This window comes from Oncorhynchus nerka, linkage group LG13, assembly GCF_034236695.1.
Source record: "Oncorhynchus nerka isolate Pitt River linkage group LG13, Oner_Uvic_2.0, whole genome shotgun sequence".
In the NCBI taxonomy this organism is placed as follows: Eukaryota; Metazoa; Chordata; class Actinopteri; order Salmoniformes; family Salmonidae; genus Oncorhynchus; species Oncorhynchus nerka.
This window is the reverse complement of record NC_088408.1, coordinates 77,027,963-77,039,354: the sequence shown is the minus strand read 5'-3', so window position 1 is coordinate 77,039,354 and position 11,392 is coordinate 77,027,963.

The window sequence follows — 11,392 nt, the reverse complement described above, 5'->3', positions numbered from 1 at the left end:
TTTCATTTTTTTTCTTCTTGACTTTGACAAATAAATATTTAAAAGCCCTCTATATTTAGTGAATACATGATGGGTTAGTGTGCACATGTTTCTAACTTAAACTACAAATGGCTAGTAGGTTGAGAAAAATTGTGTGCAATGTGATCACATCCAAGGTCGATCAAAAAAGCTACTTTATGAAATGCTCATACAGAGGTTCATCCAGGGCAGATGTTTTTATATGATCTGGAAGAGCATATTCTAATGCTTCTACCTCAATGAGCACATGGGCTCTGTTCCAAAATACAGCTGGTTGCACATGTTAATGACACTCAAGTTCTGTGGGAAAAATATTGTTTATATTTTGTTCTATTATATTCATTCTTACTATAAAATATAGGCCATATGTGTTGACTGATCAGGGCAGGGGAATGTAGGCTAATGGTGCTTTCAAGACAACTGGGACTCTGAACATTTTTTTGTAAAATGATTGGCTTCAGTGATCTTTTGGTCAGAAAGTCAGAGCTCTTGGAATTCAAGTTGGTCGACAATTCAAGACGATCTTTCCAAATCTGAGCTTTTTTGTTCTTCTAGTTTCCAGTTTTCTTCAACGCTCGGAAGTTGGAGATTACCGAGTTCCCAGTTGTTTTGAATACGGCGTTACACTTCAGCTCTACTAAAAGCTTCACGTTGCTTTGTCATCCGCGTTATGTCAATGTGACGTTCTACCTGCTACACCGAGCTCATTGTTTTGAGAGCAGAGGGGAAGGGCGTCTTTATTTTATTTTCCCCTACTGTGATCAGGGCAGGGGATTGCAGGTTACCAAGTGGCGCCTAGACGCGTCACGATATACCCTGGTTCGATCCCGGGCTGTATCACAACTGGCCGTGATCGGGAGTCCCATGGCGCACAATTGGCACAGCGTCGTCTGGGTTAGGGGAGTATGACCGTAATTATAAATAAGAATTTTCTTAACTGGCTTGCCTCGTTAAATAAAGAACAAATAATTGCGACTTTCAAGTTTGCGCTCCGCAGACCTGAAATTTGCTCAGTGATGAAAAAAAATAGAGGGAACATTTGTGTCCACATACACAAAACACCTATGTTATTCTATTATTGTATTTGTCTGATGTTTCTTAGGACCTGCATAAACATTAATGGATTTCTGTCCAGCCAATTTATATAATTACCAGAACGTAGGCTATCTGACAATGTTTTGAGTAGCCAACTTTTTATTCACCATAGCAGGAAAATGCAAGGTAATTATTTACAAGTAGGCTATGACAAGCTGCTAACTTACTGTTGTGAATGTGAAGGAAGGAAAGTAGTGGAAGGTCTGAATTTAAAATGAGGAACTTAGAACATGCAGCTGTCAAGTTACCGTGACAACGGTCGCACAACAGGGTCAACGTTGAACGTCTTTTGCTCCTTTCTGACAAAAACAATGGCTACATAAAAGGCGAATACCGAAAAGAAAGAGGTAAAAATAGAAATGTAGCCCAGTTGTTTTTACAGGCTACCTACCGTGAATCCTATGTGTAAGCAGTATGAGTGACTCACAACAAGTCTCTCGTCTCTTGTAAACAAATACCACCTAACTGGAACCGAGGTAAAGAATGTTTCAGATTGGATATTCGCCTGTAGTTTTCCTTACGTCCATCAACAGCAGTTAGGGACTGTCAACATAGTGACAAATCACATGTTACAAATTACAATAGTTATTTAACCATTACTCCTAAAACTTTCAAAACTGGTTCTAGCTAACCAGATTGCAAAGACACAGACACACATTGCACACATTTATTTTTTGTCGATTTACATCTCGCACTATTTTAAATTATTTATTTACATTTTTGAATTTCAATAGCTCGTTGTTCATATGACCTACTGGACTCAAACAAGGTTCAGAATGTCCACTGACTACCCTTCTATATTGCACACCCTTTAGTTTGTCCATTTTCATCTCACATGTTTTTACATGAATTTTTCCAAATGTAAAATTTCAATAGCTCCTTGGTCATGTGACCTATGGACTTCAAACAAGGTTCAGTATGTCCACTGATTACTCTTCTATATTGCACACCCCTTAGTTTGTCCATTTTCATCACAAGATTTTACATGAATTTTTCAACATTTAGAATTTCAAAGCTCCTTGGTCATGTGACCTAGTGACATCAAACGTGGTGCAGAATGCTCCCTTCTATATTGCACACCCTTTAGTTTGTCCATTTTCATCTCACACGTTTTTACATGCATTTTTCAAAATTTAGAATTTCAAAGCTCCTTGGTCATGTGACCTAGTGACATCAAACGTGGTGCAGAATGCTCCCTTCTATATTGCACACCCTTTAGTTTGTCCATTTTCATCTCACACGTTTTTACATGAATTTTTCCAAATGTAAAATTTGTGTGCAGTAAAATCACGTGGTTTAACGTAAATTTTTCATAGTTTTAAATTTCAATAGCTCTTTGGTCATGTCAATTACACACCTAAGAAGCGTGCAGTGGATATACACCCATATTGCATAACCTCTAGTTTTGTCTCTTCTATATTGTACATTAATATTAGTTTGACAGTTAGGAGGTTCAGTCCAGTGTTGTGTTTACCCTTTTCTTTAATATTTATCTATAATTATTGTTAGTTCTAAGTACTTATTTTCCCTGTTTTTTTTTATTTTTCCACAGTATTTAACAGTGGTACACAATAGGAGAGAGACAGATAATATTTCCTTTTGTCGTTAATATCAACCATAAAGGGCAAAGTATAAGAGTCATGCTATTAATTGTCCAAAGCAGGGATGGAGAATGAGCTAGTGAGGTAGACTACAGTGGGTTTGCTGGTCAATACATAAACTGAACATGTAACCACAGTATTGTTGGCCAGTATATCAATGAATAAAAATGTAATATTGACAAATTAAACAGAAATTGTAGACCTTTAATCTTTTCCAACATGTCAACAGACACTTAACTTCAAATAAGTATGAAACATTTCACAGTGCTAACTTTCTCTTTATCCCTGGTTGATGTACATTTCAGAGCCTCTTCAGTGTGGATGGGGTATAGCATACATTTTCAACAACAAAGACTGCACTTCCAGTTTGTGTTCTTTACTCTGTTAAACCATTTTGTCTTCATTCCTAGTTAGAGCACACAGAACCACCGATAGCATGCAAAACATTCAATCTAAAACAAAGCGTAACACTTCATAAATAATATCAAATATCAATGTAGTATGATGGATGACGAATTAGCCATCCATTGCGTTATATCATAAATTGTCTTACATCCTGTCACTGTTGTCAAAAGATTATAAACATGTTAAATAAAGTTACTAACCCAGTCAGTCTTTGGGCCACATCCATCCAGGTTCTTTATCAGTGGCACACATGAAGCAGTTGTTGGCTTTGTTGAACTCTGAAATCATAGGCATGAACTGAACATATGACTGTCCGACACAACTACATAAAAATAAAGAATTTACATTTACTTTGAATTAAATGTCATTGCATACCAGACAGTTTTAGTATGTCCTCATCCATTTCTTTTCGCAATTGCTCCATGTGTTTTTGAAGGTTCCATATCAATTTGGGAGGGAATGTTGGGGAAGTTCTGTGCAACTTCCTTGGCCATCTACACCAAAAAATAAAATAGAGTTTTTGACATAATTGTCACATTACAGCTAACCATTCATTATTGAAAATATAACTATCAAACCTGCATTACAAAGACCCCGCAGCTGAAGGTGTCCTGCTGCATGTTGTGAGTTATTTCCCCTCCTTTCCACTTTATGTCCCCCCAGTCGTCTTTTCCATGGCAGGATCTTCTCCTTTTGAAGTATTCTCTTTTTTATGTAAACATAATGGAATTCTGATTAGTTATAGGCAAATGAATATACAAGCCAAATGTGTATGCTGTTAGTAAAGGTAATTTCCTTTATGCCCCATTCTACACACACAGCCTAAATTATAGGCACTGAACCATTTACAGGACAATAACAAAAGTAGCATATAAGATCCAACCCGGTCACAGAGTGAATAAATGTAGAGTTTGTAGACTTCAAGAAAAAAAGTGACAGTTTCATCAGTATGTACTTAATTGGGCATTTACACTGGTAAAGGCCTATTTCCAAGACCTGCAATTGTGTTTCAAAACACCTGACTTCACAACAACATGGCAGCGCTTGGAAGTAGGCATAATGGCAGGCTGTACAATTTCTCCTCTGGCCTTCACTATGGCCATGGAAGTCATCATCAGTCAACTAAGGAAGGGCTCCGTCTCCCACCTATCCGAGCATACATGGATGACATGACTACACTGACCACCACTGCAGCATGCACCAGGCGGCTACTTGCAAAACTGCAGGATAACATCAAGTGGGCCCGGATGAAAATCAAGCCAAGCAAATCTCGAAGCATCTCCATAGTCAAGGGACAGCTTAAAGATGTGAGGTTCTGCATTGGAGATGACCCGATACCAACGGTGTCTGAGCAACCCATCAAGAGCCTGGGTAGATGGTACAACGAAAGCCTCCGAGATAAAGATCAAGTGCAGCAAGTAAGGCAGGACATCGCCGACGGTCTTGAGAACATCAACAAGACCCTACTGCCTGGGAGGCTCAAGCTTTGGTGCCTACAGTTTGGACTTCTCCCCCGGGTAATGTGGCCACTCACCGTCTATGAGGTCCCAATAACAACAGTGGAGAAGATGGAGCGAACCATTACCTCATACGTGAAGAAATGGCTGGGTGTCCCACGATGCCTGAGTAACATCGGCCTCTATGGCAAAGGGGTCCTTGAACTACCTCTTACAAGTCTAACGGAGGAGTACAAGTGCTCTAAAGTAAGACTTCAGATGACATTGAAGGACTCCAAAGACCAGACCATTAGCAAGGCTGCACCTCCCCTGCAAACTGGACGGAAATGGACATCATCCAAGGCTGTGCAGCAAGCAACATCAGCCCTGAGACACCAAGACATTGTGGGGAATATCCAGCATGGAAGAGGAGGCTTTGGCCTGGCAGCAAGCAAACCAACGTTCCATAAGGCAACAACATCTGAACGCAGGAAGCTGGTGGTCGAGGAGGTGCGCAGACAAGAGGAGACTGCAAGAAGTGCAAAGGCTGTCTCTCTTGCTAAACAAGGGCAATGGACGCGGTGGGAAGGCCTGGAGAGGAGAAAGATCAACTGGAGTGAGCTTTGGCAAATGGAGGCAAGCAACATCAGCTTCATCATAAGAGCTGTTTATGATGTGCTTCCATCACCAAAAAATCTACATCAATGGTATGGCGAGGACTCGACCTGCCCCCTCTGCCCAGCTCCAGCGACTCTCAGGCATATAATGACAGGTTGCAAGACCAGCCTCTCACAAGGCCGCTACACCTGGAGGACCAATCAGGTCCTCAAGAGCCTGGCTGCAGCACTTGAGACCAAGAGGAGTGCAACCAATTCATTACCTCCAAAAACAAGCAATCCCGTCAAAACAACCACATTCATCCGGGAGGGACAGAAAAGGCCCAAGTATCCTCCTACAAAGCCAGAAACTGGACACCTAGCCATGGCCCGGGACTGGAAGATGCTTGTCGATATTGGCCAGCAACTCATTTTTCCACCTGAGATTGCTTCTACCAACCTTAGGCCAGACATGGTACTCTGGTCCCCTTCACGAAAGGCTGTGTACATCATAGAGCTCACAGTCCCGTGGGAAAACTCTGTTGAAGAGGCCTACGAGCGTAAGAAACTGCATTACACAGAGTTGGCAGCAGACGCAACTCAACGTGGCTGGAATGCAAAGGTCTGGCCAGTTGAAGTGGGATGCAGAGGATTCGTGGCTTCTTCCATCATCAGGTTGCTGAAAGAACTTGGAATCCATGGACAGGCTCTGCGGCAGACCATCAGAGCAGTTTCTCAAGCAGCTGAAAGAGGCAGCCAGTGGATCTGGATCAAACGGAAGGACCCTTGCTGGGCTATAACTTCATGACCCCCCACCCCCACCTGAGAACCCAATTCAGATCCCTCCAACTTGAGGAGGGCATATGAGGTATGCGGTCAGCTGTATGGCTGGCTCAGGGAAGAGGACGCCCCTGCCTTGCATAGTCCCGTGGGACATCTTAATTGGGCATGGGACACAAGCTAAGGCTTGATTACCCTTTAGCTGGCCACCTTTGATGAGGGTGTTTAGTGATTAAAGGCCGAAACACCCACTGATTCGAAGGCACACTACTGAGGATGTGTCCCAAAATTGACATCTTACCCCAGTCTAAGAAATAAACCTCCCATGCCACTCTGTCAACATCACGGCAAATCTCATGTGAGTGCATTCCATCTATTGGCACAATGGACAGTTTTTAACATCTCGTCCCGTGTTTTATGATTCTTTAAAGAAAGTCATATCACAAAGATCACAGATGACAGTGCCCACCAAATCTATGACAATAGAGAATGAATTGTAAGCACCAAAGTGTGTTTGTCAAAATAATATCTGAAAATGTCAGTTGTTGAACATAATAATTCTATTTGCAATAGAATTTATGATATATGCAGTTGAAGAATATTAATTACAATGCCACTTCATACAATGTTTACATACCCTACATTACTCATCTCATATATATATACTGTACTCGATACCATCTACTGCATCTTGCCTATGCCGTTCTGTACCATCACTAATTCATATATTTTTATGTACATATTCTTCATTCCTTTACACTTATGTGTATAAGGTAGTTGTGAAATTTAGGTTAGATTACTCGTTGGTTATTACTGCATTGTTGGAACTAGAAGCACAAGCATTTCGCTACACTCGCATTAACATCTGCTAACTATGTGTGTGACAAATAAATTTGATTTGATTTAGATTTGATTTGACATGTACCAACACTACATGTAGGACAGACATAAGACATTCCACATACAGTATTTTTTTACTTATTTTATTTTTTATTTCACCTTTATTCAACCAGGTAAGCCAGTTGAGAACAAGTTCTCATTTACAACTGCGACCTGGCCAAGATAAAGCAAAGCAGAGTGACACAAACAACAACACAGAGTTACACATGGAATAGACAAATGTACAGTCAATAACACAATAGAAAAGTCTATATACAGTGTGTGCAAATGAAGTAAGATTAGGGAGGTAAGGCCATAAATAGGCCGTAGTGGCAAAATAATTACAATTTCGCAAATAAACACTGAAGTGAAAGATGTGCAGAAGATGAATGTGCAAGTAGAGATACTAGGGTGCAAAGGAGCAAAAATAAAAAAAATATATAAGTAAGATAAAAAACAATATGGGGATGAGGTATTTACAGATGGGCTATGTACAGGTGCAATGATCTGTAAGCTGCTCTGATAGCTGATGCTTAGAGATGTGGAGGGTGATAGGAGTCTCCAGCTTCAGTGATTTTTGCAATTCGTTCCAGTCATTGGCAGCAGAGAACTGGAAGGAAAGGCAGCCAAAGGAGGAATTGGTTTTGGGGGTGACCAGTGAAATATACCTGCTGGAGCGAGTGCTACGGGTGGGTGCTGCTATGGTGACCAGTGAGCTGAGATAAGGCGGGGCTTTACTTAGAAAAGACTTATAGATGACCTGGAGCCAGTGGGTTTGGCGACCAATATGAAGCGAGGACCAGCCAACGAGAGCATACAGGTCACAGTGGTGAGTAGTATATGGGGCTATGGTGACGGAAACGGATGGCACTGTGATATACTGCATCCAATTTGTTGAGTGTTGGAGGCTATTTTGTAAATGACATTGCCAAAGTCAAGGATCGGTAGGATAGTCAGTTTTACGAAGGTATGTTTGGCAGAATGAGTGAAGGATGCTTTGTTGCGAAACAGGAAGCCGATTCTAGATTTAATTTTGGATTGGAGATGCTTAATATGAGTCTGGAAGGAGAGTTTACAGTCTAACCAGATACCTAGGTATTTGTAGTTGTTCACATATTCTAAGTCAGAACCGTTCAGAGTAATGATACTAGGCAGGCGAGCAGGTGTGGGCAGCGATCAGTTGAAGAGCATGCATTTAGTTTTACTTGCAGTTGGAGGCCACGGAAGGAGAGTTGTATGGTCAGTTAACACGGTGTCCAAAGAAGGGCCAGGAGTATACAGAATGGTGTCGTCTGCGTAGAAGTAGATCAGAGAATCACCAGCCGCGAGAGCGACATCATTGATGTATACAGAGAAAAGAGTCAACCCGAGAATTGAACCCTGTATCACCCCCATAGAGACTGCCAGAGGTCCGGACAACAGGCCCTCCGATTTGACACACTGAACTCTATCTGAGAAGTAGTTGGTGACCCAGGCGAGGCAATCATTTGAGAAACCAAGGCTGTTGAGTCTGCCAGATAAGTTCCTAACTTCCCTGAAAAGTTGCATATTGCGGGGGTTATTCGATGCTAATGCAGTACGCCACAGGATGTTTTTGTGTTGGTTAAGGGCAGTCAGGTCTGGAGTGAACCAAGGGCTATATTTGTTCCAGTTTCAACATTTTTTGAATGGGGCATGCTTATTTAAGATGGTGAGGAAAGCACTTTTAAAGAATAACCAGGCATCCTCTACTGACGGAATGAGGTCAATATCTTTCCAGGATACACGGGCCAGGTCAATTAGAAAGGCCTGCTCGCTGAAGTGTTTTAAGGAGCTTTTGACTATGATGAACGGTGATCGTTTGACAGCAGACCCATTATGGACGCAGGCAATGAGGCAGTGATCGCTGAGATCCTGGTTGAAGACAGCAGAGGTGTATTTAGAGGACAGGTTGGTCAAGATGATATCTATGAGGGTGCCCGAGGTTACTGATTTGGGGTTGTACCTGGTAGATTTCATGATAATTTGGGTGAGATTGAGGGCATCTAGCTTAGATTGTAGGGCGGCCGGGATGCTAAACATATCCCAGTTTAGGTCACCTAACAGTACAAACTCTGAAGATAAATAGGGGGCAATTAATTCACATATGGTGTCCAGGGCGCAGCTGTGGGCTGAGGGGGGTCTGTAACAAGCAGCAACAGTGAGTGATTTATTTCTGGAATGGTGGATTTTTAAAAGTAGTTTAAAAAAAACTAAGTAGTTTGGGCAGTTCGACCTTCTACTTTTAAAAAGACCTGGATAGCATGACAGAACTCTACAGGCTGTCTCTGCAGTAGATTGCAACTCCACCCCCTTTGGCAGTTCTGTCTTGGCGGAAAAGGTATACACATACATAGACATTTTTCAGCTCTGATTTTACCACTCAGAATCCAGAATGGATATGACAATGGGGCCAGCACAGGATGTAATAATCCCTTACAACAATCTACTTTTTGTTCTTCTTGACTTGTTATCTGGTAAACTGCTACTATGTGTCAAGAAAAGAGCCCCAATTAGGGGTTAGCGTACTCCAGTAAAAAAGGGCTGGTTTAGATGAAAAACTATTGCTCTGTGTCCCTGTTCATATGGGAATGAGAGACTAGTCAGTGGTAGAATTGAGTTGGCACTTTATTGGCCCAAACACCCATAGAACCACAAGGTTGAGGTTACTCATGGACAGTAAATAGTAATACATTTTTTTTTGCATTGATGCATTGTGTCTTCTAACAGTCCAAGAATATGATCCAAAGTGTTCGGAAATATTTGTTCCCATAAATACAAAGGAGGATGTCTCTCCTCATACCTCTGGCACTTTAGTCAGACTGCCAGACTGTGCACCACAGAGCCAATCAGGAGAGAATACATACAGGTCAACGGTGCCAATTGAAAGTCAAGGGGTGTGTCTGTGCCTTCTAGATTACTCTCTCTTTACAGAGAACCCCTGTGGTTCAAGTCTGCTCTGCGCATGTCTGAAAGTGACAGAGCCAGCAGACAAGAGAGTTTTCACAGTATTTCATAAAAAAGTATTACACTTATGAATGTATGTAAAATGCTAATATGTATTAGATCCAGTACAATGGAATAACTAAGACCTGAATTTGAATGCAGCGTGTTCCGATTCCTCCTTCTCTTTCTGTCCAGCAGGGTCAACCAAAAACACTTGGCCTGATGGTTCATGCAGATGCTGGGGAAGCAATATAGAAATGTATTGATCCCGGAAATGATTTTACTATTAAATGACCCATATCACAACCCTCATACCTCTTCACAAAAATGTACCTAAATCAATTTTGGAAAAAGGATTTTACTCACAAAAGATGTAGGAATTTATTTTCCCAGTTAGAAATAGTAGGCCATGCATCAAATAACTATTTTCATCAGAAAAACGAACCCTCCAATGGAATATTGCATTTTGTAAGTTGTCTGCAGCTGGCTTGTTGTGAATGCACTCAAATGTCAAGTCATTATCACGTTATGTAAACTGCGTTCTAATTCTTAACCACAAAGGATTTGTCTTAATTTACAGTATATGAAAGTGATGCTATAAAAAGGAATCTTTCATGTTATCAAGCTCACTGTGACTGACATCACTGCCTATTACTGTGATTAAAAAGAGCATATGAAACACTGTTTTTCTAGGCCTACCTGTGTGCCTTCCTTTAAGCACCTCTGTATGAACACCTCTCCTGTCCTTGATCCATTCCACATACAGCCATTTGCGGATCTTTTCAGTGTCCATGTGAAGGATAGTTATTGCGAGGATGGAACATTTGTTGACTTAAGTGTTTTTTTTAAACACCCATGTAAAATGAAGTTATGCAAAGCTTACAGATTTAAGTCTAATAGCATGAGATGAAAGTAGACAAACATCAGAGTGTGCAATATGAAGGTATAGTCAGTGGACATTCTGAACCTTGTTTGAGGTCAGTAGGTCGGTCACAAGACCAAGGAGCTATTGAAATTCCAAATTTTTGAAAAATTCATGGAAAACCATGTGAGATAAAGAAAATGGACAAACTAAAGGGTGTGCAATATAGAAGGGTGGTCAGTGGACATTCTGAACCTTGTTTGAAGTCACTAGGTCACATGACTAAGGAGCTGTTGAAATTCTACATATTGAAAATTCATGTAAAACCATGTGAGTTAAAAATGGACAAACTAAAGGGTGTGCAATGTGTAGGCCTACTGAGTGGACATTCTGAACCTTGTTTGTAGTCACTAGGTCACATGACCAAGGAGCTATTGAAATTCTAAATTTCAATGATAGCCTAGGAACAGTGGCAGAACGACAGACCTTGTCAGCTCGGGGGTTTGAACTTGAAACCTTCCGGTTACTAGTCCAACGCTCTAACCACTAGGCTACCCTGCCGCCCCAGTTAACACTGCCATGGCCAAACCAACCACAATGTAGCATCTAAGGTCTGTTTAGTTACGTAAACTAAATCACAGTAGAGTTGTGGCTAGTAAACCATGACCCTGTGGCTTATTCAGACTAATCTATTGACATTGCATCTATAATTGTTATGTATAGAGCTGGTAAAAGTTGTATTTGTTCATAACAGAA